The 17,244-nt window shown below is 40.0% G+C and overlaps 1 protein-coding gene across 1 annotated transcript in view; it reads right to left on the bottom strand.

Moving 5' to 3' along the window:
- The window catches only part of DAB2 (DAB2, clathrin adaptor protein), a 77,280-nt gene extending 62,151 nt beyond the window's left edge, over positions 1-15,129 (bottom strand). Inside the window, exon 1 of the mRNA XM_018065603.1 lies at positions 15,014-15,129. The gene's annotated coding sequence lies outside the window, so the exon portion shown is untranslated. The remainder of the gene's footprint in view (positions 1-15,013) is intronic.

Raw genomic sequence — 17,244 nt, 5'->3', positions numbered from 1 at the left:
TTTTCCTCAGGGTCTTTCAGAAGTGGGTTCTCATCAGTGTTTTCCTCGTCTTTGGCCCCTAGAACAACAGTTCTCAAACTTTAAGGTTTACCACCCGCCTCCTGAGGACTTGCTCCAGGGAAAATTCCTGGGCCCAGCCCCAGAGCCTGGAAAGGTGTGTGGGTGGGTTGGTGGGGGAGGCGAGGCACACAGTACACGCGAATCTGCATGTTTAACCAGCTCTTCCTGGTCATTTGGAGGCTGTGGTCTTGGGGACCCTCTTAAGAAACACCGTTTTTCTCCTGTGGTCAAGAAGACACTCAGTTTGTTCCTCTCTGAGCCCTGAGAACTGTGTGTCAAGGGAAAACAGTGAGGGTGAGAGGAAGCCAGTGCTATTGGTCTTTTCATTTCAGTTCAGTTGCTCAGTTGTGTCCGACTCTTTGCGACCCCATGGACTGCAGCATGCGAGGCTTCCCTGTCCATCACCAACTCCTGGAGCTTACTCAAACTCATGTCCACTGGGTCGGTGATGCCATCCAGCCATCTCATCCTCTGTCGCCCCCTTCTTCTCCTGCCTTCAATCTTTCCCAGCATCAGAGTCTTTTCAAATGAGTCAGTTCTTTGCATCAGGTGGCCAAAGTATTGGAGTTTCAGCTTCAGCATCAGTCCTTCTAATGAATATTCAGGACTGATTTCCTTTAGGATGGACTGGTTGGATTAGATATGCCCTTTCTCCCTCCCCTTGACTCTCTGCATCCTCAGGTGGTATTCTGGTTCTAGTGGTGACTTCTCTCCCTGCTGCCTCCTATCAAGACTTGTTTTCAGAGGAAGACCTGACATTAGCCATTCGCATGCACCTATACCCAGGTATTTGCATTTCCAACCCTGACACTGTGAAGTGAAAGGCACTGGCCAGTGTTAAATCGATCTTAGGCATCCATTAGTGAAGGACAGAATTTTTTCCCTTTTTTGAGCAAGTGGATGTAATTGTTAACTCTACCCTTTACCCAGTTTAAGGCCTTCCATAAAGAGAGAAGACTGTAGGACCTCTGACTCCTGGGATGGCCCTCTACTATCCCTGAAGTCACTTTACATCTTGCCTTCAAAGAGGCCATTTGAAAATTAAAACTATATTTTATGTATACACTTGTTTTCCTGATACAGCAAAGAAATGTGGGATTTAAGATCAGATCTGGAGTAAAGTCCAGGCTCCATCTCCTACTAAACTGCAAATGTCTGTAAGTTTTCTAATTTCTAAAGGACTCAATTTTCTTATATATAAAATGGGCATGTCCTGTCGTCCCTTCCCATTTTGGCTTTTGGTGGGAAGAAAAAGAAGTTATGTACATTCCTGGGAGAAGAAGTTATGTATATTCCTTTGGGTAGTTTGAGATTATATAAAAACTATGCATGCATGCTCAGTCACTAAGTTATGTCCGACTCTTTTGTGACCCCATGGACTGTAGCCCACCAGGCTCCTCCATCCATGAAATTTTTCAGGCAAAAATACTGGAGTAGCTTGCCTTTCTGGGGGACATAAAATTATGTAAAAATTACGTAAAAAATACATTATTTGAGGGGACAAGAAAGGTGCTTTTCCCCCAAATTTTTTCCACCACCAATATCAGAAATTCTATTACTAGTAAATCATGTGTTTAGATACTGATACTCCTCTGACTACAGTGAATTTTCCTAAGACTGACCCCTTGGCTAATCCTAGACCCTAATTTTCTAGCAAATTAGTGAGGATTACTTTAATGGATCAGTTTTATCCTCTCAGAGAGAGATGAGTGAATTTCTGCTGAAATGGAGATATTAAAGGGGAGAGGGGGAGGCAGAAAATATGAAAATGGGCACCAAACTCTTTCACTTTGGAGATCTGTAGACAATTCAATACAGAAAAATTTCCACTCTGCTGCAGCTATGGCCACATGTTGTGCTGGAGTTCCTGGGTTGGCTTAGTAACCTCAGTTCTAAACTGGAGCAACCACTTGGGAAACAAGGGGGAATACTATTTGTTATACTCATTTAATGTTCAGGTTCAATATCATCTCTTAATTAAAGAATGAAGAGAAACTGTGTCTGGACTCCAGGGTAATTTTTTCCCTAATTATTCTGAAACTTAGGTATATGCATGTGCCCATGCTTATGTGCATTTTCTGAGGAGGTGAACCATAGATTTCACTGGACAATCCAAGGACCCCATGGCATAGAAGAAAATTAAATTCTATTGCATTGTGGTTGTTTAGTCACATTCTTCCTGTTCAGTTTTATCTGAGTGATTTATACCAATCTGATGTGTGTTCTCACAACACCATTGTCAAACAGGTTAGGGCAAGCATTTCTTTTTCTAAAGGTTAGGACATTTAAGTACAGAAACCTTGATTTACTTCTGTTTACAAAGTTGGAGACAGAGCTAGAACTATTATTCAACTTTCTTGAATGATCTAGAACGTATGGCTTATAAGGTCATGACCCGATCATAACAATAGTGGTTAGCACAACTGTTAGGGTTTACTTGTAGAAGGAAATGGCAACCCACTCCAGTATTCTTGCCTGGAAAATCCCTTGGATGGAGGAACCTGGTAGGCTTCAGTCCATAGGGTTGCAAAGAGTCGGACACGACTGAGCTGCTTCACTTTCCTTTTTCTTTCCTTTAGAGTTTAACTGGATCCTGTACTGCTCTGTCCAATATCTGTTGTAGATATTCCTTCATGTGAAAGACATTGGCAAATGGAAGGGTGTCCAGATAGGGCTGCTTGGATAGTGAGGGAATTTTCTTGGTGACTTAGAACTACTGGGTGCTCAGCCAGCATGGCCTGACTGAATTGGGCACATGTGGCCAGGGGTCAGGAGTGGAGATCTGTGTATGGTAGAGCTCTTTCTGAGTATCAGAAGGCTTGCTCTGTGGAAAGTAGATTAGATTCTTCTCTTTGGCCACGGATGATAGAGGGGAATCCTTTGCTTGGTTGTGTAGTGTTCCCCCACATAAGATTCATGTCTACCCTGGAACTTCAGACTGCGTCTTATTTAGAAAGAGGGTCTATGTAAATGTGATTAGTTAAGATGAGGTCATACTGGATTATATGAAGTCTCATCTCCTGCAATTAAACTTTTTGTATCTGCTTTGTGATACTCTTCAGTCAGAATTTTTGGCTTTTTTTTTTTTTTTTACCTCATTTTCACTTAGTACAACTCTGGAACTGGGGGCTTCCCTAATAGCTCAGCTGGTAAAAAATCTGCCTATGATGCAGGAGACTCCAGCTCAATTCCTGGGTTGGGAAGATCCGCTGGAGAAGGGATAGGCTACCCACTCCAGTATTCCTTGGCTTCCCTGGTGGCTCAGATGGTAAAGAATCTGTCTGCAATGCAGGAGACCTGGGTTCAATCCCTGGGTTGGGAAGATCCCCTGGAAAAGGGATAGGCTACCCAGGCTAGTATTATAGCCTGGAAAATCCCATGGATTGACTAGCCCACGGGGTCGAAAAGAGCCAGACATGACTGAATGACTTCCACTTACTTACTTACTGGAACTGGTGTATCTAGGTGTGAATCCAGTTGTGAGATCTGAGAATTGCTGAACTTACCCTCAGTAAAGTTAGGGAAATAACATCGTACACAGTATTATAAGGATTAAAGGTGAATCTGTCAAAAGACTTGCAATAATTGTTAGCACAAGTGTAGTGCTAATGATAACATGATTTTTGTCTAAATATCTTAAAAGAATAGTTTTTTGTTTTGTTTTTTGACCTCAGTGTGGTATGTGGGATCTTAGCTCCCTTCAGTTCAGTTCAGTTCAGGTCAGGTCAGTCGCTCAGTCGTGTCCGACTCTTTGCGACCCCATGAATCGCAGCACGCCAGGCCTCCCTGTCCATCACCAACTCCTGGAGTTCACCCAAGTGCACTTATGTGCATCAAGTTGGTGATGCTATCCAGCCAACTTATCCTCTGTTGTCCCCTTCTCCTCTTGCCCCCAATCCCTCCCAGCATCAGGGTCTTTTCCAATGAGTCAATTCTTCACATGAGTTAGCCAAAGTATTGGAGTTTCAGCCTCAGCATCAGTCCTTCCAATGAACACCCAGGACTGGTCTCCTTTAGGATGGACTGGTTGGATCTCCTTGCAGTCCAAGGGACACTCAAGAGTCTTCTCCAACACCACCGTTCAAAAGCATCAATTCTTTGGTGTTCAGCTTTAGGTCCACTACTTGGGCTCAAACCTTCCAGTGAAATCATGAAGTGTTAACCACTGAGTGCCAATAACCTTAAAAGAATAATTTTAAAAATATCAAGTAAATTTGAAATAAGTTTACCTTAAACCTCAGAAATTTCACTTTTAAATCAGCTTAGAACTCTAACTCATTTGCTAAGAAATACGTCCAAGAATGCTTAGAATAGCAAATAGTAGAACAACTTAAGTGACTACCGACAGGAGAGCAGATAAATAAATCATGGCGCAGGCATCCATTGGGAATACTCTAACAATAATAGGAATGACTTGGATATATGACCCAGAACTGCTTATATCAACGCAGATGAATTAAATAAGCAGAACAAGGAACAGATAAATACATAAAGCACAGAGCCTTTACGTACGGTTTAAAATATAAAAAATAAAATTATGCATTACTTAAGAGATACAACTATTCACATAAATGAATATAAAAATGCTTCAGTTCAGTTGCTCAGTTGTGTCTGACTCTTTGTGATCCCATGGACTGCAACATGCCAGGCTTTCCTGTTCATCACCAACTCTGGGAGTTTACTCAAACTCATGTCCATTGAGTCGGTGATTCCATCCAACCATTTCATCCTCTGTTGACTCCCTCTCCTCCAGCCTTCAATCTTCCCAGCATCAGGGTCTTTTCTAATGAGTTCTTCACATCAGGTGGCCAAAGTATTGGAGTTCAAGATTCAGCATCTGTCCTTCTAATGAATATTTAGGACTGATCTCCTTTAGGATGGACTGGTTGGATCTCCTTGCAGTCCAAGGGACTCTCAAGAGTCTTCTCCAACACCACAGTTCAAAAGCATCAATTCTTTGGTGCTCAGCTTTCTTTATGGTCCAGCTCTCACATCCATACATGACTACTGGAAAAACCGTATCTTTGACCAGATGGACCTTTGTTGGCAAAGTAATGTCTCTGCCTTTAAATATAACGTCTAGTTTGGTTATTGCTTTTCTTCCAAGGAGCAAGTGTCTTTTAATTTCATAGCTGCAGTCACCATTTGGAGTGATTTTGGAGACCAAGAAAATAAAGTCTCTCACTGTTTCCATAGTTTCCCCATCTATTTGCCGTGAAGTGATGGGACCAGATGCCATGATCTTAATTTTCTGAATGTTGAGTTTTAAGCCAACTTTTTCACTCTCCTCTTTTACGTTCATCAAGAGCTTCTTTGGTTTTTCTTCACATTCTACCATAAGGGTGGTGTTATCTGCATATCTGAGGTTATTGATATTTCTCCCGGAAATCTTGATTCCAGCTTGTGCTTCATCCAGCCCAACATTTCCCATGATGTACTCTGCATATAAGTTAAATAATCAGGTTGACAATATATAGCCTTGACATACTTCTTTCCTGATGTGGAACAAGTCTGTTGTTCCATATACAATTTTAACAGTTGCTTTTTGCATACAGATTTCTCAGGAGGCAGGGGCTTAGGGATGATGAATCTCAATTTCAAGACTGAGGTTTCTTTTGAGAGAAATAAGAAGAATAAATAAAAGAGAGCTCCAATCATGATAGTAATTTTTATTCCCTGAGACTTGATGCAGGATACATGGGTATCTATTATTTTACTATTATGGCTTTTTAAAATTGACTGTTTTCTAAAAACTTTATAGACATTAATTTACTTAATCCTTGTAATAATTCTGTGGGTTAGAACTTGCATTATTATTTCCTTTTTGCAGTTTAAGAAGCTGAGGCAACTGATTAACATCACAGAGCTAATAAATGGCAAAGCAGGCTTCAAAGCCAGGTAGCGTGTGTCCAGGGTCTGTGACTTAACTCCTATGCAGTCTTGACTTCCCATAGAATTTATGAAGAAATTAAAAAGCTGCCAGAAATGAAGTGAAAAAGCTACTCTCCAATAGGGCTGTGGAAGGCATGCCCCTTTCTTCCACCTTCTCATTCCTGGCTCTGCTCTGAGTCCTCTGCTTTCCAGACTTCCGGTCCTTCTGTGCTCCAGTCTGGGTTCATACCTCAGTTCACCTTGTTCTCTCCTTCTTGGATCTATGGTCTCATGTGGGTTCAATTTTCTGTCTTTGATCATGACCTTAGCATTCTTTCTAGGCCATCTCTAGTGTCTGGACGTTGACTATAAATGGAAAGTTCTGTCTTGACTTTAAACCTGGGTCTGGCCCTTTTGGACAAGGGTTATGAGGCGGGAGAAGAGAAAAGAAAAGGGGAGGTTTTGCTCTCCAGCTGAGGACTGCAGTGTCAAGGCTGTGCAAGAAGTGTTTCTGAGAAAGGTTTTAAGAGAGACTGGGTAGAAGTAGAGGTAGTAGCAGATGTGTGTATGTGTATGCGTGTGCGTGTGCGTGTGCGTGTGCGTGTGCGTGTGTGTGTGTGTGTGTGTGTGTGTGTGTTGGTTCAAGATGCAAGCTGCTGATTTCTGCAAGAAATACTGGTAGAAGATACAAGATATGGGGATGATTCAAAAGAACCAGTAACCCTCAAACAATCTGCACCTGGCTTTCAGAAGTCATCACCCCTTCTGATTGGAGGTAATCTGATTTTTTTTCCATGGCAAGGAAAACATACTTATTTTAGTTAACACTCAGGCTGATTGCTCTCCTCAGTCTCTCCTTGGTGAAAGACATTCTTCAAGGCCAGCCAGGCAATAGGCCAGCCTCTGCTATGGCTTTGATTTTCCGTGGAGGAAATGAGCCCACCAAGGTGAGCTTGCTGGAAAAGTCCCACCAGCCAAGGCTAGGCTAGGTGTGTCTGGGTGGAGGAGGAAAGCTTGTCTAGAACTCTGCAGCTGCAGCTGACTATGTCTAAATCCTAAAGTCATTTTCTTGAGGTGAACCGGGAAACAAGTAATCATAAACTTTAAATGTATTTATCTGTCAAGCGGACACTTTGTTATTTCATTTTATATTAGTCAGTTTTTAAACTACTGTTAGACATTAACTCTACCTAACAATTTGATAACAATCTCCTCTCTCTCTCTGTGTCTCTCCCTCCACACTTTTATAGTTAGTTGTGATTGGAGTCTGAGTTATAGGTAATAGTATATTGGTAAACCAGTTCTCTGAAAAAGAAAGCTTTCTTTTTATTTTGGATAGTAGATTTTCTTTTGTGACTTAATGTTTTTCCTTTTTCACCTTGTATTTTGTATAGTTGATTAGGGTGTAGCTGATTAACAAACAATGTTGTGACGGTTTCAGGTGAACAGTGAGGGGATTCAGCCATACATACATCTGTTTCCATTCTCCCCCAAACTCCTCTCCCATCCAGGTTGCCATGTAACCATTGAGCAGAGTTCCATGCGCTATACATGTGCTATAAGCAGGTCCTGTCAGCTATCCATTTTAAACATGTTAGTGTGTAAATGTCCATCCCAAACTCCCAATTATCCCTTCCCTCAGTCCTTCCCCTGGCAACAATAAATTCATTCCCTAAGTCTGTGAGTCTGTTTCTATTTTGTATTACTTTTTATATTATTTTATTTCATACTGAAGCATAGTTTAATTTACAATGTGGTGTGAGTATCAGGTGCATAGCACAGTGATTCAGGGGGAAGGAGTAGCTGGGGAGAAAGCTCTGCTTTATTATGTTAGCTGATTTGCATGGAGTAAATACCTCTCTGCTACCCCTTGGATTGTACAGTCCATGGGATTCTCTAGGTGTGTAGTTACTGTACCAGTACAGATCCATTAAAACAAACAAGACCAAAAAGACAGTGTATATATTGTTTAATTTAAGGATTGAATTTCTAGTAAGTCTAGAATATGGATGTGCTATACTTGGCATGTTGGAGAAGGAAATGGCAACCCATTCCAGTATTCTTGCCTGGAGAATCCCATGGACAGAATCCTACAGTCCATGGGATCACAAAGAGTCGGACACGACTGAGTGACTTCACTTATACTTGGCATGTAGGCAGTCCAAATTGATTTCCGCCATTTGGTGCTTTTTCAAAGATTCCATGAGATGCTCTAGGAAGTAGTCAGCTAACTATGAAGTACATTTGAAGTAGACTGATTCTACACAATCCTCTAGCTACATCTACCAGTTTAGGGAGGATATACATATAGGGGATCAAGTTAAATGATACCACTTGATGCGAAGAGCTGACTCATTGGAAAAGACCCTGATGCTGGGAAAGATTGAAGGTAGGAGGAGAAGAGGGCAACAGAGGATGAGATGGCTGGATGGCATCACCAACTCAATGGACATGAGTTTGAGCAAACTCCGGGAGATGGTGAAGGACAGGGGAGCCTGGAGTGCTGCAGCCCATGGGGTCACAAAGAGGCTGACACGACTGAGCTTCTGAAAAACAACAACAACAACAACCAGTCATGAGCCAAATCCAGAGTGTGGCACATTCTATTAAAGAGCCTGCTTTTCCCAACCAGTCAGCAGTATTAATAAAATGGAGGGGGATGGTGGAGAGGCCACAATAGATTTATGAAGGCAAGGAAAATACTGTGCTATTTTGTGAGTCTTGTATATATTCTGATTCTAGCAAACAAACATTAAAAAATATTTTTGAGATGGAAAAATTTGGATTTTAGAAGATATTAAGATGTTACTAATTTTGTCAATTTGTATGCATGTACTGTCCTTATAAGTTAGAGATGTTAAGTGTTTATGGTAAAATGATGTGGTATCTTGGATTTTCTTTAAAATATTAATAATCTACTCCATTCCCCAAACTGAGGGAGAATAGACAAAACAAAATTCTTAAAGCAGAATGATGGGTATATGAGGGGGTCTGTCTAAAGTTCTTTCTGTTCCAGTTTATATTTTAAAATTTCCATAAAAAAAATTAAAAATGACTGCTACCATTAGGTATTCCATGGAGTTTATTCACTCAATTTTTCCATGTTCTAGTTGCTGTGGAGTTACAAATGGGTGCTGTGGATAAACAAGGCTTAACTTACTCTTAAGATTTCCATGATTTAGCTCAGAGAGCTTTTCACGTGGAACTATTTCATAGGAAAATGAATATTCTGTCAGTGTTGAGCTCAGAAATCAGACTGTGGATATAATAGTACCCCTTGTCTGGAAGGGTGACTGTTTTACCCTAATTCTTCTCTGGAGGGGACCCAGACATCTTTGTGATGGAAGAGTGCCTTCTGGGATCAAGGATCAAGTTAATCATATGCATTACTCTCCACTCAATATTAGGCTTTATCAGCAGGCCCAGGCCTGGCCCCTCTTTGATGCCTCTATGCTTCCAAGATTTTTTTCCTCTTGGTTACTGATTTCAAGCTGGAGTCAGATGATTTGGGAAATGACCTCGTCTGTCCTGCAGGCTTCACACCACAGGGGTGAAAACAAATAGGTACAAAGTCTGTTTGGCTTCTGAGCCCTAGAAAGAGGCCCATATTGCTGTCATGTGCTGGTCTGATAAGATGTTCCCGAGTTTGTTTTTTTCTTTTTTCTGACTTCATTAAGTCAGGAAATTACTCGACAGTGCTTCAAGTAGATCTGCTTTCAGGGGTCTCTTTGGTAGTCAGGATGCAGCTATCAAAGCATTTCTACATCATGAAGTTACTGCTGATATTTGGGGCAGGGAGCGGGGAGACTTTGCTTCTCCTCCTTATTATTCTGTTGCTCAAGAGTTGTGGTACCTCTACCAAGGGCAGAAAAGGAGTGAGATAGAACTTGGGAATTAGTTTGACTTTGATGAAGATAATGCTGGTTATGCATTTTTATGCATGTAACTTTCTAATTTAGTAAACTTTCAAATATATTCTTATTTGATCCTAATAGCCATCTTGCAAATTAAACCGGTTTAATTGCCTCCATTTTAAAGATGATACAATTATATCTCAGAAAACTCCAGTGCAATTAGATTGCTTGTGAAGGTGCCAAGATTCAAATCAATCCTTCTAAGTCTTATTACCCCACCCAGTGACCTTTCAAATACTCTGTATGACTTCTTAAACATTTGATGAAAAACAAGGAAGAGGAATATAGATATTAGAGTTTTAAAATTATAATGTCTCCATAGCATGGATGCTATGAACTTAGCTATATTTTATCACTTTTTTTCCCTAGATACATACTTATTTTAATTTCCAAGAATCTATGAGTGTTTTAATGTAAAATCAGTTTTCTATTTCACCTAAAATATTTTCATTGGATCAGAACATTATTTTGGTACGGTATATATGGCACAATTCAGGGCTGTCTTCAAAAAAGTTGATTTCTTGCTGCACAAAGGTAGGATCCTTGTGGCTTATGCCTGCTATCAATATAGGAAAATTGTCCTTAGTTATTTGGATTAACGTTAAGTCTCAGAGTAAGTGGTAAGTCAGCACACTTGTCCTCTATGAAGGAAGATTGCCCAGAGGACATGTGAGGGGAATATTAACTTCTCTTCATGGCCATCTGGTTCTTCTTAGGTGAGGAATGCTTGCTGATCATGGCAGTCCTAAGCAAAACCCATAGGAAGAGGCAGAGTCTTCCATCCAAGTAAGGAAAACAGCATGAGGTTGGCAGAGAAGTGTTAGTCACACAAAAAGCCTGAGATGAATCAGGTAGAAAACTTACTGTTTGGACTGGGAAACTTTGGGGTTGAAATCATGTTTTTGAAGAATTTGTACTCTTTATTATTATTGAATAGTCTCCAAGCTGAACTATTAATAAGTCCAGACACAACAAAAATGCAAGGATTTTTTTTAAAAAGAAACAATAAAAGTACGATGTTAAGTAAAGAAGTGAGTTAAAATACTTGTTATTTATCTGAATAGGTCTTCTTAAAGTATATTAGTAGACACTCTAAAGAACACAAATGGTAATGAGGACATGAAATCATAGGATAGTTTACTTGTAACAAGGAAGGCTGAAGTTTGAGATTTCTCAGTAAAAGAGATACCCTTTTTAGATCAATAGAAGATACACTGGGCTGAGGCAGAGCTGATGTGGTGATTAATATCGAACCAATTGCTACTTTGTGTCCTATAGCAAATGACCTGTCTCTATATGTGACATTCTTCAATTTGAAAAATACCTGTCCTGCATATCATGATAAAATGGATAAAATCAATCATGACAGAAATGTTATATAAAATTATTCTATTGTTATGCATTTTTGATGTGAAAGGAGAATTAAACATATCAAGTTTGCTTTTGCTTTCAACTGATATATGTAAATCATCAAAATTTTAAATTGCAGATAATTTGACAAATCTCTGAGTCTTATAAGAGATCATCTTACTTTTTAGGGCAAGATTTTTGTTTATTAACCTTTCTCCAAATTACAAATGAAAGACCAGACAGAGGAAGATACTGGTATTGCATTGAATATGCAATATGTCTACAGAGTCAATGGCACCCTACTCCACTACCCTTGCCTGGAAACTCCCATGGATGGAGGAGCCTGGTAGGTAAGAGTTGGACACGACTGAGCGACTTCAATTTCACTTTTCACTTTCACACTTTTCACTTTCATGCATTGGAGAAGGCAATGGCAACCCACTCCAGTGTTCTTGCTTGGAGAATCCCAGGGACGGGGGAGCCTGATGGGCTGCCCTCTCTGGGGTCACACACAGTCGGACACGACTGAAGTGACCTAGCAGCAGCAGCAGCAGCAAATAAATACATGTCCCAAAGCAACCAGCACAGTGAAATTGAAAGTGGATTGCATGCATGCTAAGTCTCTTTAGTTGTGTCCAACTCTTTGCAATCCCATGGACTGTAGCCTGCCAGGCTCCTCTGTCCACGAGATTCTCCAGGCAAGAATACTAGAGTGGGTTGCCATTCATTCCTCCAGGGGATCTGCCTGACGCAGGGATCAAACTGCAGCTCCTGCATTGCAGACAGATTCTTTACCACTGAGTCACAGGGAAGCCCTGAAAGTGGATTATGGCTCTTTTAATAATGATATGAGATAATTCACATTTGTCTCCTAGTAACTAAATACTATGGATAGGTAAAGAGAAATTCTGAATACAACTTTAATCATCATAATTATTATCATATAAGATGTAAATAGAGTATTTAAAAATGTATCCAAAATACCATCTCTTTTCAGTTATAAGCTTTAGGGCCTCCCTGGTGGCTCAGATGGTAAAGAATTTGCCTGCAATGCAGGAGACCCACCCCTGTTCTATCTCTAAATTGAGAAGATCTACTGGAGGAGGGAATGGCTCAGTTCAGTTCAGTTCAGTTGCTCAGTCGTGTCCGGCTCTTTGTGACCCCCTGGACTGCAGCATGCTAGGCCTCCCTGTTCATCATTAACTCCCAGAGTTTACTCAAACTCATGTCCATTGAGTCGGTGATGCCATCCAACCATCTCATCCTCTGTCGTGCCCTTCTCCTCCCACCTCCAATCTTTCCCAGCATCGGGGTCTTTTCCAATGAGTCAGTTATTTGCATCAGTTGTCCAAAGTATTGGAGTTTCAGCTTCAACATCAGTCCTTCCAATGGATATTCAGGACTGATTTCCTTTAAGATAGACTGATTGGATCTCTTTGCAGTCCAAGAGACTCTCAAGAGTCTTCTCCAACACCACAGTTCAAAAGCATCAATTCTTCAGCGCTTACCTTTCTTTATAGTCCAACTCTCACATCCATACATGACTACTGGAAAAACCATAGCCTTGACTAGACGGACCTTTGTTGGCAAAATAATGTCTCTGTTTTTTAATATGCCTGGAATTAATATGAGGGAATGGCTACCCTCCCCAATATTCTTGCCCAGAGAATTCCATGGAAGGGGGGCCTGGCAGACTATAGTCCATTGCAAAGAGTCAGACATGACTGATGCAGACCCAGATACTGGATGTGTAGCAATGAAGTCAAGTATTCCAATTCATCCTTCTAGGAAGTAATCAAATTAAATAGATTCTTTTTATCTTAATAAGTCTACAGACAGATATGAAATATTGAATAGACTTTTTAATTCTTCTCACAGTTGTAGGATTCTTCACAAAAAATTTTATTCTGCCTTAATTCCCAACTTTACTCTTTTATGCTTTCCTCTTTGTGTCAATAGAAATGAAAGTTTGTAATAACCAAAACTAGAGTTTCTCTTAAAATTGTTAGATTTTTATCACAAAACATGTATGATGTAATCAAACAACATGATATAATAGAATAAGAAACATTTTGATCCTGTGGATACTTTTTGGAAGTTCAGTTCAGTTGCTCAGTCATGTCTGACTCTTTGCGACCCCATGTATCGCAACACGCCAGGCCTCTCTGTCCATCACCAACTCCCGGAGTTCACTCAAGCTCACGTCCATCGAGTCAGTGATGCCATCCAGCCATCTCATCCTCTGTCGTCCCCTTCTCCTCCTGCCCCCAATCCCTCCCAGCATCAGAGTCTTTTCCAATGAGTCAACTCTTCGCATGAGATGGCCAAAATACTGGAGTTTCAGCTTTAGCATCATCCCTTCCAAAGAACACCCAGGGCTGATCTCCTTTAGAATGGACTGGTTGGATCTCCTTGCAGTCCAAGGGACTCTCAAGAGTCTTCTCCAACACCACAGTTCAAATTATCAAATACCAATCAGTGTGTCAGAAATTTTTGATTTAAATTTCAGGGTTTACATCCTCTTCAGCCTAAAGCTATTTGGGTGGTGGGATGGAGTGGAGTGGGTTGGGGAAGGAATATTCCTTTAAGAGTTTCTATAGCAATACGATTTATCTTTGAAACTGCAAACATTAATGAAGGCTTGGAAGGTGAAACCTTACAGAAATATTTCAGTTATTTTGAATAAGACTGGAAACAACATTTCTACATTTAACTCTGGATGAAAGCAGGAGGCTTGGGCATACAAACAATGCTGCTTCTATTAGAAAGCAGCCCGAAAATGACCTAAAAATCATACTTTCATTGCCCTCCCCCATTCTTTATTGCTCTATCACTCAAAAGACAAAAAAAAAGAAGAAGAAGAAAAAAAAGCAAAGAAAGAAAATCAAGCTGAATCAAACAAAAACTGTCTGGACATTTTTGAGGAATGTTGCATGCATATGTGAGTGTGTTTATGATTGTGTGGGTAAGTGTATTTTGGATTTCAGCTAGAGAGTATTTTCTACATCTCTGCAATTTCTACACCAGCTTGAAACCAAATAATATTTAATCACTTCCATAAAAATGCCAAAATAAGAAAAACATGCATGAAAAAGGCAGGATTAAGAAGAAGGCATGCTATATATGTTATAGCTGACCACAAACGTCATTCACAAAACAAGCAAGTGGCCTAACTAGGAATTTTCCAAATGCTTTTTTTGGGTGAAGTTAACTCCCATACAGAGAGCTTCAAAATAGAAGAGGAAAATGACAGGTTAGTGCAGACCCTTTTTACTGATTTACCCCTAAAATAAAGACCACATCTTGAATTAAAATGCCAGTCACCAGAGGGTGCTTATGAGAAAGCTTCATAAATACAAATAATAATTTAGCATGCCAGCCCTTTTCAAAGAAATAAACCCTACTTCCGACTAGGAGGAGACCTCTGTGTAAGAGCCTGGGCCTGCTAGTTCAACCTGGCTCAGCCCTCCTGGTTTGGGAAGATTTTATTTCTGTGTCTGTTCATGTCTCCTTTCGGTGTTTTAGAGAATGATAGAGTTTATCCAATAGGAAATATTGGAATAGTTTTTGCAATACCTTTATTTCTCCACCACTGGCTTGAACAAGACTATCATATGGTGGTGTTGAACTTTGCTAAGAGAGCTATGAGGCATTAAATGTAAAATCAGTTTAACTTTAGCTACATTTGGGGAAAATTGAAATAGTCCGCATAGTACCCAGAACCACAGATTTTCAGGATCTTAAAGAACCCCACCCAGTCCCATCTCCTATCTAAGTCTTATATTTCTTCTACCATCCCCTTCACCCCAAGAACTCACCCGAAAACACTCTCAGCAAAAGGGATTTCCTGAGGACTCTGTTGTGTGTATTCAGGTCAGTTCAGTTGCCCAGTCATGTCCAACTCGTTACGATCCCATGGACTGCAGCACGCCAGGCCTCCTTGTCCATCACCAACTCCTGGAGTTTACTCAAACTCATGTCTATTGAGTCGGTAATGCCATCCAACCATCTCATCCTTTGTCGCCCTTTTCTCCTCCTGCCCTCAATCTTTCCCAACATCAGGGTCTTTTCCAAGGAGTCAGTTCTTCACATCAGGTGACCAGATTATTGGAGTTTCAGCTTTAGCATCAGTTCTTCCAATGAATATTCAGGACTGATTTCCTTTAGGATGGACTGGGTGGATCTCCTTGCAGTCCCAGGGACTCTCAAGAGTCTTCTCCAACACCGCCATTTATACTTAGCTTAAATACCTTTTCTGCTTGATCCTCAGCAAAAGCAGATACAATAGAAAATTCAGTCTCCTTTGAAGTTTGTTTGCCTTTTTTAAAAGACTCAGAGACATTGCATAAAACCAACTCAGATGTCAGCTGATATATTATGAACTTAGAGTGGGAACCTTGAGTTCTTTCCTATCTCTCTGTGGATTCTGGAGGGGAGTTTATTTACAGTTTTCTTGGCTGACTTGGAGCTCGTGTTTCTGCCACTTTTTTTTTTTTTTTTCAGTTCATGCTTCACCCTGCTGTTCCTTGTCTGAGATCTCTGTTTTGTACCACATCAAACTCAACATCCTTTCTTGATCAACTCACAATATACCATATGAAACACACTTAAATAAAGATCTTTGTGAGTACAGAGGTCTTTTCTGAAGGTGTATGAAAACAAAATGGGATTTATTTTTTTAAAGGTTTTCTTTACTTTTTGTTCTCTTAATTGTATTGAGATCTCATTGACATACAGGACTGTATAAGTTTAAATTGTACAGCAGAATGATTTTACTTGCACCATAAAATGATCATCCCATACATTTGGTGAGCATGCATTGTTTCATACAGATACAAAACTAAAGAATTAGAAATTTTTTTTCCCTTGTGATGAGAACTCTTAAGATTTACTCTGAACAACTTTAATATGTAACATACATACGACTTTCATACATAACAGATAGCAGTGTTAATTATATTTATCATGTCGTACATTACATCCCTAATATAACTCATAACTGGAAATGCCTTCCTTTTGACCACCTTCCTCCAATTCTCCCTCCCCCTCCTCCCTGCCTCTGGGAGCCACAAATTTGATCTCTTTTCTATGAGTTCTTTTGTTTGCTTTCAAAGTATAGTTTATCTATAACACTATTTTAGTTCTTGTCACACAACAGAGTGATTTGATATTTCTGTACATTTCAAAATGATCACCACAATAAGTCTAATTATGATATGTCACCATACAAAAATATTGCATACTTACTATGTTCTTCACACTATACATTTCATGTCTGTGATTCATTTACTTTGTGGCTGGAAGTTCGTACTTCTTAATCTCCCTCACTTATTTCTTTCCTCCCACCCCTCTCCCCTCTGGAAACCTCTTGTTTATTCTGTGTATCTATAACTCTGTTTCTGTTTTATTGTTTGTTCGGTTGTTTTGTTTTTTTTAGATTCTACATATAAGTGAAATCATACAAAATTTATCTTTCTCTGTTTGACTTATGTTGAAATATATATTTTATTTGACACACATATATTAATTAAATATGTATTATATACCTTGCACGTGTGCTAAGTCACTTCGGCCATGTCCAACTCTTGCAATTCTATGGACTGTAGCCTGCCAAGCTCCTCTGTCCATGGGATACTCCAGGCAAGAATATTGGAGTGAGTTGTCGCTTCCTTCTCCAGATCTTTCCCACCCGGGGAATTGAACCTGGGTCTCTTACATCTCCTGCATTAGCTGTGGGGTTCTTTACCACTAGAGTCACCTGGGAAGCCCCATTATATACCTTAGTAGATATTAAAATGCATATATATATTTTGACATATATACAACACAATGTATATTTGAATATTAGAATCCTTATTGTTGAAAGTCTTATTCTTTGCTCCTTTGTAGAGTCATAGTCTTTTTCCTAAGCCCAAATTCCTATTCTTTTCACATGAAGAGTATTCAGAAATCTTTTCTGTTTTCTTCCTAGAGTCTCTGCAACCATAAAACTAGCAGAGAGCACAGGCAGAACAATCTTTGACATAAATTGTGGCAGTATTTTTTTGGA

This window comes from Capra hircus, chromosome 20, assembly GCF_001704415.2.
Source record: "Capra hircus breed San Clemente chromosome 20, ASM170441v1, whole genome shotgun sequence".
Taxonomy (NCBI): domain Eukaryota; kingdom Metazoa; phylum Chordata; class Mammalia; order Artiodactyla; family Bovidae; genus Capra; species Capra hircus.
This window is presented reverse-complemented; position numbering and strand designations above follow the sequence as displayed.